The sequence below is a fragment of the Numida meleagris genome, chromosome 5 (genome assembly GCF_002078875.1).
Source record: "Numida meleagris isolate 19003 breed g44 Domestic line chromosome 5, NumMel1.0, whole genome shotgun sequence".
Lineage (NCBI taxonomy): Eukaryota > Metazoa > Chordata > Aves > Galliformes > Numididae > Numida > Numida meleagris.
In genome coordinates, this window is record NC_034413.1 from 14,884,876 (window position 1) to 14,901,062 (window position 16,187).

Sequence of the window (16,187 nt, forward strand, 5' to 3'; positions counted from 1 at the left end):
TTCAGTAATTTATTTCAGTGTTCTATATTTTCCTGCTGCCCTAGATTTAGGCTGCCTGCACCAGCACAGCCGGACTGCAGAGCAGCAAGATGGCTTCCGCTCATTGAGCTGTTCATTGTTTCTAAGGGAATACCAAATGGCATTTAGGCTCAGAGAAGCCCAAGCAGTTTTTCCTCACAGATTCTAGGACACTACGTGCAGTATGTAGATTAGAAGGAAGAGAGGAGATACTGGAGAATGGCTAAAATTCTTATGGTTTAAATAACTTTCCTATCAAGGTGAATGCCTTCACCGTCGTCATTGCTGTGTTTTATCCTTCTGTGCCTGTGTTCGGCCAAGTTTGGATTTGGCCGCACAACATTGCTAAGCATTGCCAACTAAAGCTGAAGTCAATGGAAGTACAGCTTTGAATAAATACAGTGTAAAATGCCAGCACTGTCTCAAACTGGGCTCGCTCACTCTATTCAAGCACCTGCAGGAAGGGTTATTGCTAAGAACACAAGCAAAAAAAAAGCAAAAAAAAAAAGCAAGCACTATGGAAGTTTGGCTTGGGACATGCTCAGTCTGCTGTGATGGTGCATGTGAGAGACCGCATCTAGCAAGCTCTGAACACTTGCTGAGCAACCGTGGGCTCCTAGCAGCCTCCTCTGATGCAATCCCACCTGCACCCTCCATAGACTTAATATACAGATATAGATACATTCTTCAACAGAAGTGAAATCTGAGGAATACGGCCATGTGGCAAAGTAAAATGATCGCTTTGTGAAAGAACTGAAAAAACTGTAAATAGCAAGTGTTACTTCCTTTGCAGCTTGGCGCTGGAATATTGCCAATAGCAACATGACTGACAACACAGATGTGGGCAGAACTAGCACAACCAGAAATTTCAGTAATTTTTTCCTCATGCTGGATTTCATAAAAATATTAAGTAAAACAAAACAAATAAGGAGGCATAAAATGTAGGCAGGAAGGAAAAACAGGGTAAATCTGTACATGTCCATGGTAAAGAACACAACAGCAGAGTTAATAGTACTAAGTCTTAATGGAATTTTATTCTAATTCCACTTTCTTCTTTGAACTTTCCAGTTAATTTTGGATAGTATTAAACTATGCCAGACTTACTATGCTCTTTCTCTGGAAAAAAAATAATAGTAATGGATTGTTTACTTATGTTATCATTGTTCTTAGAATGCCCACAGAAGAAACACACCAAATTCTCATTTCTTTCTCTCTTCTCACCACCAACTACAGCACATTTTTCCTTTCCTACATATTCAGAAGTTCACTGGGCAAAAGGTGAATTTTTTGCCTTTTTTTTTTCCTAGCTTATTCAAACAGACTAAGAAAAATGAGGAAGCTTAAAAGAAAACAATATAAAATAATATCTAATCACATATAGATTAAGGAAACATTTTTCTGCCATTTGAGCAATGACATTTTGGACTTCTAGTTAAGAACACTTAATCATCTTCACCGTACTATATAACTTTTACAGTTAACATGCAAGAATTCAGATGAAATCCAAAAGCCTCAAAAACTTGGCCAACTCAGGCAGCTTTTCAGAAAAAGTTAAATGTTGTATGCAAACGAACGCCTCTTACAGACTCTGAGCCCTAAATTATTACAAGGAAACTAAAATCTTTCAGTGGAATGTTTGCAATTTGCATTTCCGAATGAACCAAAAAGCACAGAAATAAGTAGAGACAGAACAGGCTTTAGAGACGGAATTAGAAAAACTAATCCTAGTTATATTCTTCAGTTTAAAATTCATTTTGCGTTGCAGTAAAGATGCGATTCTCTTTTTGTACACCCTCCAACTACACAGAAAAGTGTTCAGGCTTTACAGCCATAAGGCTTGGCAATATAAAGAAGAAAATATTCTGACAAGCTACTAAACATTCCATATTTGCTCACTAACTATGATGAAGAATGTAATGGAATTTACCCAATCTTTTCTTAGAGGTGGTGGCTATAGGGCAGGCTGAGTCTGAGTAATTTGTATTTTGAAATTACAAAGAACAGACCAAAATATGGTGCTGCTGGATACAAATTACATATATTTATCTCTTGTTCTATACTATATTACTTGTTTCTTTTAGCTACTCAGCAGAGCCTTATTAAGCAATAACCTACTTATGGCACTGTTTGAATGATCCTTTCCTATTCTTCCAACACATACTTTGATGCTATGCTAAGAACACTACTTACATATCACTAGTGTTACTCCTCTACCTCAAATTCAAAGACAATAAATCATTCAGTCAAATACTTAACCATGTAACCTAGTGCTCCAACTAGGAAACTGTTTATTACCAGCAAACAACAATATAATGCACTTAAATTTTTCCAAACGTATTCCTTTTTTCCCATTAATAATGGCAAGTAGACAATGTGTTAAAAAAAAAAAGAATCCACAAATCAGCCATTATTCTAATACCTCAATATGCTATTATTCTATTCATTATTCTAATACCTCAATATGCTATTATAAGGAGTGGTCTGTACACCACTGTCTGAGCACTCACTGGCAGCATTCATGTTTAGCCATATTTTGTTCCATGTGCTGTTTTAGATAAAAATCTGCTCATCAGTCCAGTTTAGGAATGCATCTCAAAAAGCTGATGTATCCACTTTCTATTATAGTTACTGATTCCAGTAACAAATGGTTGCAACCACTCCAAAATACAGGATTAACATAGTTACACCCAAGATGATCATCAGTTCACAAAAACAAGCAAGTGGAAAAAGGTGTCAGCAGTGAGGTGTACAAGGCCATTCATTATAACCTTACGTTATCGAAAAGACATCATCTAAGTGGTTCAGCAGCATACTGTACAAGACTTCAACCCTGATAAGTTACCTTTGGTTTTCCACCATTCTGTTCAGTAGAATTATCCTAGTGTTCCACATACAGCAAGGAAAGGTAAACTTTGACCTAAGAACTTACCTTACTCACTAAAAATGAGCACAACTTAGGTGCAAACCTAAAATCACAAAATCAAAGCAATACAAAGACGCAGACTGCAAATGAAGAAGGGAGTACCAGGGATACTACAGCATAAAAGGATCTAAATGACCATGCTTCACAGTCTGGACTGCATAATGCAAACGAGAGTAGAGGCAAAGTATAAGGAAGCTCTCAAAAAGACTTAAGAGCAGTCTATCCCATGTTGTTTTAGGATAATGAGACAAAAAGGGATAGAAAAGCAAGCAAGCAGTAACTGCAGAAGTCTGATCACCTTTGCACAGTAAAGGAATCTCAAGGATTTCTCTAAAACAGAAACAGGTTTTATTTTTCAATAATCACTGACACAGGATATATATTGCCAAGATCAAAAAATAAAATTAAAAAAAAAAAAGAGCACATTACTGAAATGTTTACGCTGTTTAAGCCTTATGGCAAACAAAATACTGTCTCATAACTCACACTACTGCTTTTAAAAAACAATGCAATTAAAATAACATCTACTTGGTATGCTTCAAGTCAGGCTCCTGTTCCATGTCTGCTATGTTCAGGAGATAGCAGCTCCTGAGCAAAACAAGCCTTACGATAGATATTTCAACCAAAAAGGAATAAGGTATTTCACATGTTCCTATGTTCCTATAGGACAATATCTTCTCTTACAAGTTTTGAAAACTACTCTTAGAGAAAAGAGGAATTTTTCCATTTCAATGCCAGTGTAGTCCTTTACTTTTAAAAGGAAACAAAGGGAAAAAAAGGAAAGCACAGTGGGAATACTGTTCACTAAGAAAAGGAAAGTGAGGTCACTTACTGACAGGTCTAAAACAGGACACAAACACTCTCAGTGAAAACCAGCACCAAAGAAGACAAGAAGGTGACCTTTTCAGTGTGATGTCACTTTGCATTCAGCAGAACTTAAACAAGATGTTTAACCTATTAGCTGCCATATCACTGGAATTGCTCTATAAGCGGTCTGTATCCTAACATTGTATTATTACAGCATGATTAATAGGCATGACAAATTGTGGCACAAGAATTTAAAACCTGCTTAAGAAGAGATACACACAGAAGTCCAGCCAGTCATGCTCTTCCTAATGGGGAATGCAAATAGTTTAGGCAGCAAATGTTCTCCATCCTGGGCCTTCATCCAGGATATAACCTATTGTAGAAGCCAAAGCTGTTACAGCCATCTTCTCATAAAGGAAAGCGGACCACAGGCTCTCTCCAGCTGTGCACTTATTTCTAAACATGAGCTGAGGACTCCTGTATAGTCACTGAGAAATGAGGGAATCCTTTTGCAACAGTATCATTATGCTAAAAATATTCATTTAAAAGCATTCCCTGTCAACCATGTAACGAGCTTCAAAGTTGTTGAAGGCTGCAAATATGCAACCAAGGTGAGAAATGCATTCAAATAACTGCTAGACATTTGGATTTAATGAACTAAAATAATTCAGAATAACTGCATTAAAATAAACCAATTTACCTAAGGACAGCAAGAGTCGAGTAATTTATTTACTTCTTTATTTTTGAGCTGAAACTGATTCAGTACAGGGGAAATGTAGTTAAGATTGCTCCAGACAATGAGAAGACTTTAAGATAAAAGCCATCCAGTTTGCAACAGAACTCTCCTATTTTGTACAAGGTAATAAGGATTGATGGGCACCTTAGGAGATTTTGTCATAAGGAAAGAACCAGGATGTTCAGCCACTTAACCACACTCAGGGAAACTGTAACAAATTCAGCAATAATAACTCAAACAACAAATGTTTAGGAAAGCCCAGCCCCATGGAGAAAAGAATTAAATAAAAAGTATTAGGAGAATGTGGATAATGTGTACATCTGACTGCTAAAAAAATGCAATGACTGAAGCAGGATATGAAACTGTAGAAGACAAATGCTCTTTCTAGTTTTTACAGTTGAAATTCACAGATGTCTTTAAGAAAGAAAAAGTAGAGATAACAGCATCATACAGTAACTATGCAATATCTAGAGTATGATTTCTGGTTCTAGAAATAGTATGATACACCCTTGAAAGAGTATGATACACTTGATATAACAAGGATTACAGTGTAGCACTTTATACAGTGTTACAAGCAAGAGTAACAACATAAATGAAAAAAGCAGGAAATAGTGCAATTGAGGTACCAACAAAACATCAGAAAAGGAAAAAAGTGATAGTGCTGAACACATGTTGTCTAAAGAAGAGTTACTAATGAATTTTCTTAAAAAAAAAAAAGCTTAAGACCAAATGTATTAAAATGCAGGTATTCAAATAGGAGCACACTAGTGATATTTGCAAGATACAATCAGTATATAGGAGACCAGCTCATCATACAGAACCAACTAAATGAATTTGAAGAACTGCAGTAAAGCAGAACAATATTTAATATTACTAACTACAAGATCATGAGATCAAGGACTCAGTTTTCAGTATAAACTGAGACCTCAGAAACCAGAAAGTAGGACACAAGGGAGAGAGTTTATTAGTAAATTTCAGCACAACTACAATCCTCAAATAGCAATGCAACCGTGAAAAGGTAAAAATAAAATAAAATAAAAAATCTAGGCTGCATGAAAAATGGTACTTCTAGTATGTTTGCCTTTTACATCTATCTACATCTGCATTCATACTTATATATTTTGTATATATATGAAAATGTATGATCATTGTATTCTCTCTGTTATTCCCATTCATCCACATGTCCAACAAAGCTAAGGAATGAGCTGTTTTTAAACGTATACAAGTTTGAGTTTATATTCAAACAAGGTGAAATAGCAAGAGAACTTTCCAGTTTCTTTTAAAAATGAACCTTTCCAAACAATCTGTAAAATTTACTGCAATCCATTTTAAAGTAGTTGTAAATGGAGCACAGGAAGTCACTTACTTCTGCCTTGGTTAACAAGAAAAAATTGTTATATAAGTAATCTTCTATTTCTACTTTGTGAAACCATGTTGGAAGAATGTGTTCCTGTTTAGACAAGGGCCAAGAGACTGTCTAGAGAAGCTTAGAATAAAACATTAGTTTTAAGCTCTGCTGACAACTCCGGTTGATTCGATTTCTCAGGTATCACAGGTATAGTTTCATTTATTAGCAGACAAAAGCAGCAGGGATCACCAAGCTGAGGACCCCTCCTACTGCAGTGTAAAATCCAACCTAATGTTTGCAAGATTTCATTAGCTGAAATACTCATCTACAGAAAGTGACGAGTTGCACTGTCACCTTGGATAACCATATATGAAAACACCACAGATTCACTTTCATTTTGCATTATAAAAATCCTACTGGTTCTCACCCCTGAAATTTGTTTCCTTCACCCTCCTGTTGTGCTTTATGCTCCCTACCACAGTTATCTACTACTTCAGCCTTTATGAGCTTTAAGAAAAGCCCTTTCTGTTACTGTGAGATGTTTCATTGTTTTGAATTACGTATTTTTTTTAAATGACACAGGAAGGAACAAATGAGCCTAGAAAGAGTATACAAATGAGATATTTTTAGAGCTAAAAAAATACACCAGACTATCACTGTGATCATTAATTTAGAACTAAAAGGTATCTTTATAAATAGTTTAAAGAAAAGAAAATGTCAGCAACACAAAGCATACTATAAACATTTGACAGATTTGGTTATTATAGACCTTACTGGTTACTAAGCACATAAAAAAAATGATATTAAATTTATTTACAAGCCACCTGTTAATGTGCTGGACCCTAACAATCAGATAATACATTAATCATTTATTAATTCTTTACAAATGTGCTGCAAAGGTCATGTAGGAAACTGAAATAAAACTAGCAACTCACCGGTTCATTCTTTAATGCATTTAACAAATCTCCTTCACAAAGTAAAATACTGTGTTATGGGACTCACCTAAAATAAGCTCTGCTCTCAGTGGAAAGCTCTTCCTTGTGAGACCACAGCAAACACAGTAGTGTAGTGCATTCAACTTAATGTTTCTGAAGGATGAATGTGGACTGCTGGAAAGCCACAGATAATCATGAGATGTTCTATCACATGCTGCTAATTTTCTACCACATTTCCAACTGCTTATCACATGATAAATTTTATATTTCTGCCTTTTAATTCTAGGTGTCTGTCTAATAAACTAAGCAGATACAAGGTCACCTAGACCTTAGTTGATCCACAATGATAGTATACAAACAAGAATTGCTCAGTGATTCAAGAAGAGCTTGTCGTGCTTGTACACATAACATGAAAATGTTACTGAATATATGAAAAATGTTCCTTGAACTAAAGCACAAACATTTGCTTAGAAAAATTAGGGTTACATTTTGCAGTTATTTTTTCTGAACCCAGCACTGCCATTTTAATACTTAATGGGATAGTCTGGAAAGATTTTTCTTTATTATTTTTATTTTTTAAGCTAACAGGAAAGACATGGAAAAAATTGAAAGAAATAGAGGCCAACAGAAAAGAGAAAAGGAATGACTGGATGATGGCAGTCATGACAACAGAAGGCAGATGATCTAACATTTAACAGGGCATCTTGCAATGCATTGCTCTTACAGTAATTTAACAGAGTAATTTTGTTCCAATTCCTGATCCTAAATTTAGTTCATCTACATATACAGTGTAAATAAACTAGACAGTAGCGATGAGGTAGAGTACCGATGCCGTAGTTACAATTTCAACTTTAATCCTCAAAATCAAGTCAAACTCACTAGGTTGACCTTTTTAATTCTTAAGAGGTAGAAAAGGCTTAATCATTCAAGACAATATTAAGCTCCCATAGAAAAAGTGAAGATGATTCAGCTTGTGACTACTGAAGATTACTGGGCCTTGCCCTGTAGCTTTAAGCTTTGACAGATGAAGCAGAACAGGGAAGGCCAACTCAAATGGGAAGCCTTGGTAAGAAAAAGGGAAACAAAAAGCAGGAACAGAAAGAAGTAGAAGAAGGGAAGTTTGAAAGGAATGGAGTTGAACTGTTCAAGACTGGATGAAACAAGAAAAAGGAGTTATGCGCACAAAAATCACACTTCACTCAAAACCCTGACAGGAACGCCAAATATTGAATGTCTCTGAAACCCATTGATAAGTATGTACTCCACACGCATCATTTTCATTAACCATGTTAATCCAAGAACAGTCTGTGGTGTTGATCAAAAGACTCCAGTTTGGCTGATGAATCATACGAGTATCATCATAAAATGGAAGACTATCTTTGGTTACACTTATACAATTTACGCTGCTCTAGAAAATTGAAGAGAACTCTGAATTTTGTAAAGCCATACAACAAGGTAGCACAGAAGGAAGACTGCTTGGGCAATTTAAATTGTACCGTTCTGCATGAATTATTAAGTATATGGTAAAAATCATTTTTCCAACACAACTTCTATTTCAGCCAGTGCCCAGAATGGACCTTCACAGCAATTAAAGTTTGCCTACAGCAGCTCTAAGTTGTCACATGCAGAATTTGAAAGATGTACAGAGCACAGCACAGGCAGTTGAAGGAAGACAAAAGCAGATTTCGTTTAAAGAAATAAACTATTTTTCTTCTTTTCTCTGATGAAGAGTTCTTAATTCCTGAATAATCACCCTGTAACTAAAACTAGAACTGTTCATATGTGACAGTTTATCTTCTTCTCTTCCTGGTGCTAGTTTGAGATTTACACAAGCAGCAAACAAAGGCAGTCAATGGATGTTCTGCTTTGAATAAAAAGCGATGTACACCAAGTATTTCAGAATAAAAGCTTTTTAGTGTTCTCAGATTGAACATGAGACGAAAATGATTTCTCCAAGCAGCGCCTTTTATTTATGCCTTTAGAAGAGAAATTACACCACCTCTTCTTCTCCCAACACTAATGGAACAGAGGAGATCAGTATCTGTCTTGATACAGACAGTGCACAGTGCTTCTCTATGATCTAAGAATAACTGACTTTTTTTAATCCGAGATTATTTTGAAAGGCATGCAATAAAAAGACAAAGTCATGCTGAATAATGAGGAAAAGGAAGGTACCAATTAGCTGTGTTTTACAAATAATACTGTTAACAGAAAAGATAAAATCTTATAATTAAAGCTTATGAAAGCAAAAACAAAAATGTTGATCAAGTTTTAAGATACACAGAACACCTGCATATCTGTAGTATATATGTGTAGTGCTCCGATAACAATTGCTTAAAAATAATACTTCTGCACTTAAATTTCTACTAAATGGAACAGGAAAGCTGAATAAAGAAGGAATAATGAAAAACGTGGGACTCCAAATCTAGTTACAGAACAAAGTATGTCACAATAGCCTAAAAACTGAATAATCTAGATGTTGCTCCAATGTACTTGCCAGACAACGAGAACGATGAACTATTACACTTCCACCTGCATAAATCTGTTTTTACAGTAAATATGAAAAGAAGCAAATTATTTTAATAACAGCTAAACCTACTTTATCAATGCAGTTCTAAGGCAGATGTCATTGAATATTATCAGACCTTGTTTTCTGAACAAAGTGAATTGTTCATACATACACAGACACACAGATACGTATGCGCATATGTATTTTATGTGTATTTACACACAAAATGCTAACATTACTAGGAATGAAAAATCTGCCTAAAGCTTTGCAGTATGCATTGTTTATTCATCTCATACTACGCATTTCACTTACTCCTATCACTGGCTAGAGGAAAAAAACCTCTAAATATATGTAGACATTTAGGAAGCTTCCATGTAGAAGGGAAGTTCTATGTGCACATCGCAGCAGCAGGAGTCCAAAGGGAAATTTAGCTAACTTCATGCTGAGTCAACAGAAATTAGAAAATTCTGCTTCCTGCCCTTTCTGAAATTTCATTTCCATCACACCTTACTGAACAGTAGGCTGATAAGAAATGGGAAAAAAAAAAAACCTACTTTGGGTAGCAGACTGTGGAACTGAGCACCTACTTGGGCTTGCAATAGACTAGAAAACTGATCATCCCTGAGCATAGGCAGAATCTTTGATCTACTATCATTCCAATTCTATTCCACTTGAAGATCATACAGAATTTCTTCACCCAGATTTTGCTATCTTTAATTTTCAGCAGGTAATTGCAAACAATTATTATACATGAAAAGCTTTTTATATTGATTTCTGTTGAGAGAGAATTGAGAGACAGAGAGGGGAAAGACAAAAAAGAAAGAACACATTTTGCATGTGAAGTCTGGTAATTGCCACTATGCTAGCAGACTTCAGCAGATCCCTCTTAAATAACATATTACAGGTTACAAAAGCAAAACAGCACACCAACTGGGGGAAAGAAAAAACTGAAATTTGTAAAGGTTTTTACTTCCTTTGGGAGTTTATGTTACAATTTGGATTAACATTTTTATGAAGTTTCTATGACAATCATCTTTTGTATAAAAATAGTGTTTCCAAATTCATAACATTATCTCAAGCGATCAGTAGGAAAAAGAAAAACAAGAAGGTCAGAGAACCTTAGAATCTCTCTCACAGGTCATCACCACCACTGCCTAGTTTTGGTATGATGCTTTTCTCTTCAGACTAATTTGAAACTTTTGGAAAGCATATTAGTCCACCCAGCCTAAGCGAAAATCAGATCTGCACAGTTTAAAAAAATAACTAAGTAACTTCAAATTAAGCAGCGCTACCTTTTAGCTTCCCTCTGATGTACTTCACCCAGGAAGCACTCAAGGAACCTTACGGAAAGGAGGACTATTTTACCAAATGTGAAGAAATGGAAACATTCATAATCCACACAGCAAACTCTAATTTTCTCCTTGAAAATCATGCAGGCAGGGAAAACATCGCTTTTCCATCTCTCTCTGTCTGACATTCAATTCACAAAAGCCACCTTAAGTCAATAAATAAATAAATAAGCCAAGGGAATGCAATCCAAGAAAGGAAATAGCAAAACAAACAGCTTGCTCTTCACCTTCCCTTCTACCTTACCTCCCAGATAATATCTGCCTCCCAGAGGCAGATAATTCCTTTAGCAAATTTTTAAGACAAAATTATTGATCCATTGTACTATATTAAGACCTTCAACATCTTTGAGGAACTTCTGCCTATCTATAGGCTTCCAGAGACCTTCACCTGCATATTGAACAGGCACCTTCACTCTACCTTCATTAACTTTGAGTGAGGGCTTAAATGTGATTCAGCTGTTTGCTTAAAATCAAGGCAATCAGTTATTAGTGCTCAAATCATCACACTTTAAGTATTAAACAGCAATGCATTTGTTATTCTGTACTGTGTTATTGTGGCTTTATTTGAAAACATGGATATTTCAAATTCAAGCAAGCATCTAACAAAAAATGTAATACAATTCACAATACTAAAGCTAGAATGTCATGTATCAGTGTTAAGTTTCACTCTGATAGATTACTGAGATAGCACAACACATATTCTCACCCTTGACCATTCAGAATCAGGCCACTTTTGGTGTTATTTATGTTCGGTGAAACAGTAACATCAGAAGCACGTCAGCAGGCAAGCGAGGGCAGGAGAGCAGAAAATCCAACTAAGCTATTTCCACAACAACAGCTATGTCTTCTGCGTTATTTTGTTTGTTTGTTTCATAAAGTCACAGGCTGTCCATACTTGTGTACCATCAGATTAGAAAAATCAATATTAGAATACACTTTAAGAAACAGTTTTCAAGATAGCAATAGTGCTAGTGTTATCACTATAGTTACCTACTATAGTGTCAAGAAGCCAGCATCCAGAGTGTCAAATTTAGAACAGGGAAATGGCATTTCAAAAAGCCTTCAGATAGACTTATTGCATGATATGCAATTTTTAGTTGAAAAAAACAAATCTAGACCTGAAGTCTTTAAATTTACGTAATTGAAATTAATAAGGATTTTTTTTCACAGAAGTAGAAGACAATTACTCCGTGCATGAGTCTACTGTATGTACACTTACGTGCGTGTATGTGTGCATATACATAATTTATTTAGAATATAAACTTGCAGTGGAGTAGATAAAGCTACGTATGGACCAACATGACAGGCCTGAAGACTTCAAATATTTAAAGCAAATAGCCTCTTATGGAGCTGTCTATTAACCTTCAAATGAAAATCACATCAATATTGTCAACATTATTCTGTGGCCATTTCCCTGGTCTTCATTTCACTCATTAAACAGCTACAGTGTGTTTACTGCTACACACAACAAAGTACTTGAACCTGCTAACATGTTACTATTTAGTGTATCTTTATCTAAATACCTGAATATACATACTAACACATATTTCTGCATCTATACACATATTTATACTCAAACCAGCTTCATGTTCAGAATTTTATTTTGAGTAAAATATATATCTTTTTTAATTTACCTTATTATTTTAGCTGTATGAAAGCTAATCCCTATTCAAATTCCTATTTCAATTTTTCAATTACTATTTCAAAAATGGAAAACAACGAGGCCAAGAAAGTTTTGTCATTATTACGTCTGATCCCTGGGTACTAACAGGCTCTGCAAAAGAAGGCATGTTAAAATTATCTTTATCCACAATATATGCCCCATCATTTATTTTTGTTAGGGATGTATTTATTAGTAAAGCTGTCAAGAACAACTCGATACATGCCAGAATCTTCAGAGCACTAAATTGCTATGCAGTTTTTAAATCTACAGCTTGCCATTATGCATTTTTATGCTTTCTAAATAACATTACTGGGAAAGAAGTAGATCTAGCAATACTTGTATAACTTCTGAGAAATCTTTCGCTTATTTGCAGTAGTGTCATTGTGCTATTAAAATCCCACACGGTAGACCTCTTTAATTAACATACTGGCCTCCAAACATTTAATTCCTTCTCTACCTTCTCCACAGTAAAGACAATTTCTTATCCATCCTTTCAAGGATCTATTTCAGGCACTATCAATCCTCCTAACCCCATGAGCTGTGTCACAACATATTTGTAAGGAAAAAGCCAAAAGAAATATACTATTTACCTGAGAGAACTGAAGGAAAAGAGAGTTCTGGGAGCAGCTCAGAAGCATGAGATGACAATAGCTTTCTTCAAGCTCCACTGCTCTACTGTAAAAAGGAACTGAACCGCAGCCCTGGTCCCAGGGACAATCAGTTAATGCCAACCTCAAACACCAGAAACGAGGATAACCTGGCATAATGGCAAACACTGCTGCTCATCACATGACATTCACAACAGAGGAATTTGGCCTGAACCATTCATAAGCTGAAGAACATTCAGAACAGATCGGCAGCATTTCTGTATTTCATATCTGGCCTTGTTCCACATCTAATCCTGCAATCTCATCTCCAACTCTTATTTGCTACAGTACATTTCATTCCATACAAACTGCCTTTTTTTCTTTTTGTTGTTCGCCTTTACAGCTATCAGCTTTGTATCTTCAGATTTTTTTTTTAATACAATGCAATCCATTTTCCTCAGCAGGCATATTAAAACAGTCTCCTTGAAAGCATTTTTAGTTGTCTTTCAGCACTGATCATGATTCAGATGCCAACAGCATTCCTCTCAATTGATACTTTATTTGTTCTCAGACAATTCAGCACAAGTCCTCCAAGCAGCCACCATATAGGTTTTGACATACACGGCACACTATTCTATCGCTCAAATTCAGGGATAGAGACACCTATTGTATTGCTCTATATACATGCTCATTAGGGAAACGTCAACCAATTCTATTTTTTTCTACACAACTAAATATACCAGAAGTTGATACCAGCTGTCTTCATATATTACAAATTCAGACTACAAATCTTGACTACAGAAGTTCTCTACACCAATTTCTTTTTTTAATCTGAATTAAAAAAAAAAAAAGTATCATTGTTAATTCCAACAGTGAACACATTAATTTCCTTTTTACACGGAACACCTTGAGCTTCACATGTTAATTATTAATTAATTCAAGATGAACTAAAAATGTAAAAAGAACGTATAATGTCAATGAAAGATAAAAGAATGGGTTAGTACAAAGAATTTACTAATTTTTACTTGTATGGGAAGTTTACTGAAAGGTATTTCTGAAGCTAATTAAAAACAACAACAAAAACTTCAGTTATAAAGGGTGGCAGACATACATGGACAAACCTGCCAGAATTTCTTGATAGTGCTGACAAGCAGAACTTACTGTGTCAACATGTTGCCCAATTTCTATGAGGAAAAACAAACAAATGCAACCACAACCCAGGCAGCAAATATTACACTCATATGAAACTCATTTTATCAATGTAAATTTGAACTAAACAGTTGCATCCTACCAGAAGTACAGTTTCAAGTTTTCTTTGGCAATTTGTTAAGTATAAGAGCAGTTGGCATTAATGCAGATCACAATCTTGTATGCAAAGTTCAGCCGTTTCTATTAAAAACAATGTACTATTAAAAAAAAAAAAAAAAAAAAAAAAAAAACAAAAAAAAAAAACCAACATAAGCTCACTGAGTCTCTGAAATCAGACTGGTATTTCAGCTGGTGCTGAAATGAGTCTAAGTGTTTGCTTTCAGCTAAACAGGAAAATACAAGATTATGTTCACAGAGAAGAAAACACGTTTCCAAATTTATATACTGACTAATACCTTACATTTTCAAAGCCTTAATTTTAAACTCAAATGAACTTTTCTTTAAAGCATTGATCTACTTCCTTCCCACCTGTGATGACTAAATATCAGACAGATTAATTTGTGACAATTTCTAGTCACAATAATAAACACCTCCTCAATGAATACACAATTTTATATATCACGTTGACCAAAGCACAGAAATAAGATCATTTGCTGTTGCTTTTTCTATTAAATTAAATTTATCCAAGTTTGTAAGGTCTTAAATGGTGATAAATAAAGGAATACTTGTAAACTGAAACATTTGACACTCCTGAAGAAACGACTGGGTGCTACATCCACTAGCTTTTGTGCTAGAGCGTTCTGTGCAATATAATAGCTTCACTAGGCATATTGTATCTGAAGTATAACCTTTCCCCAGACTTCAGCTCTACAGAGACATTGCCCAGCAGTTCACCAGAAGACACTCCGCCTTAATTTAGGGTAGCCAATAAAAAATTAGCAACTCTCCCTTTAAATAGAATGAAGCAGCAAAATGAAATATCAGGGCTGACTATAAGATATCCTCTTTGAATGGGACTAGAAAGTGCACAGGCATGCACACATCTTACTTCAACAATCTCTTAAAGTAATCAGCGGGATTTCTCTGTTTGTTTGCTTTGTTTCTAACACTAAGTGTCAAGCCAGACGCCATTCGTACAAAACTGATCTGTTACAAATGTTTGGGAGTTCACAACTTACTGAGAAAGCTAGTACCTTAAAAGAAAGCTTATACAAATGATTTCACTGTATTCCAAAACAGGAAATTTTGATATATCTGAGACTAAAAAAGCTAGCCTGGAAGAAATTTGTGATTCACTTCACCTTGTATAGAAAGAACTGCAAGTGCATGCTCTGCTTCTTTTAACTTAAAATGGATTTCACACCATGACAGGTTTCGTTCTGCGTTAAAATTGCAAATCTTCTATGTGGCCCAGTTTCAGCTGCAATTGATCTGCTTTGTCGTCATAGATAAAAAAAAAAAAAAACACAAACAACACACTGAAGGGCACTGCAGCTTTAAATATTTCAGAGCTATGTAGCTAGTAAATAGACTCCATTGCAATATGGCTCTGAAGGTCGTGTCCTATTGTCTCTTTTCTCTGCAAATATTTTGAACAGCATAAATTAGTTTATTTTATACAGTAACTCCCTGCCATTTCTAAATCACGTCAATTGTATTGGGCATTTCCTTACTGGAAAGGACAGATACGCCACTCTTTCCACACACACCCACGCTGCTTCTAGATGTATTCAAAACGTCCACCGTGAATATAACAGCACAGGGGGATACATCGGACATGCACAGCTTTTCATATATACACCTTATACGAACAGATCCCCCTATTAAATGCCCCAGCATAAAGACAAATGGTTATTTCAATGGTGATAAAATAATCAACTGTATTTCAAGTCAAAAAGCACCTCAGGTTAAAATTAACATGTCAGGTAGAATACTGAAGCAAGCAATTTTAATGTCTCCTGCTTTTCTCATATGGGAGAACACAAAAAAAAAATAATAATAAATAAAATAGAGCACCAATAGAACACAGTCTGCAAAACCTGCTTTTCATGTAGGAAGGCTACCACCTTTCTAATGATACAAACAAACAAAAAAAAGATAAATCCCGGTCACATTTCAGAACAGATTATAAGAACAATGAGACTGTTAACATCAAGCCAAAAC

General features: G+C 35.3%; 1 protein-coding gene across 8 annotated transcripts in view; it reads right to left on the bottom strand.

Moving 5' to 3' along the window:
- Positions 1–16,187, bottom strand: part of CPEB3 (cytoplasmic polyadenylation element binding protein 3) — an 85,728-nt gene that overhangs the window by 61,057 nt on the left and 8,484 nt on the right. The gene's annotated exons all lie outside the window — the stretch shown is intronic.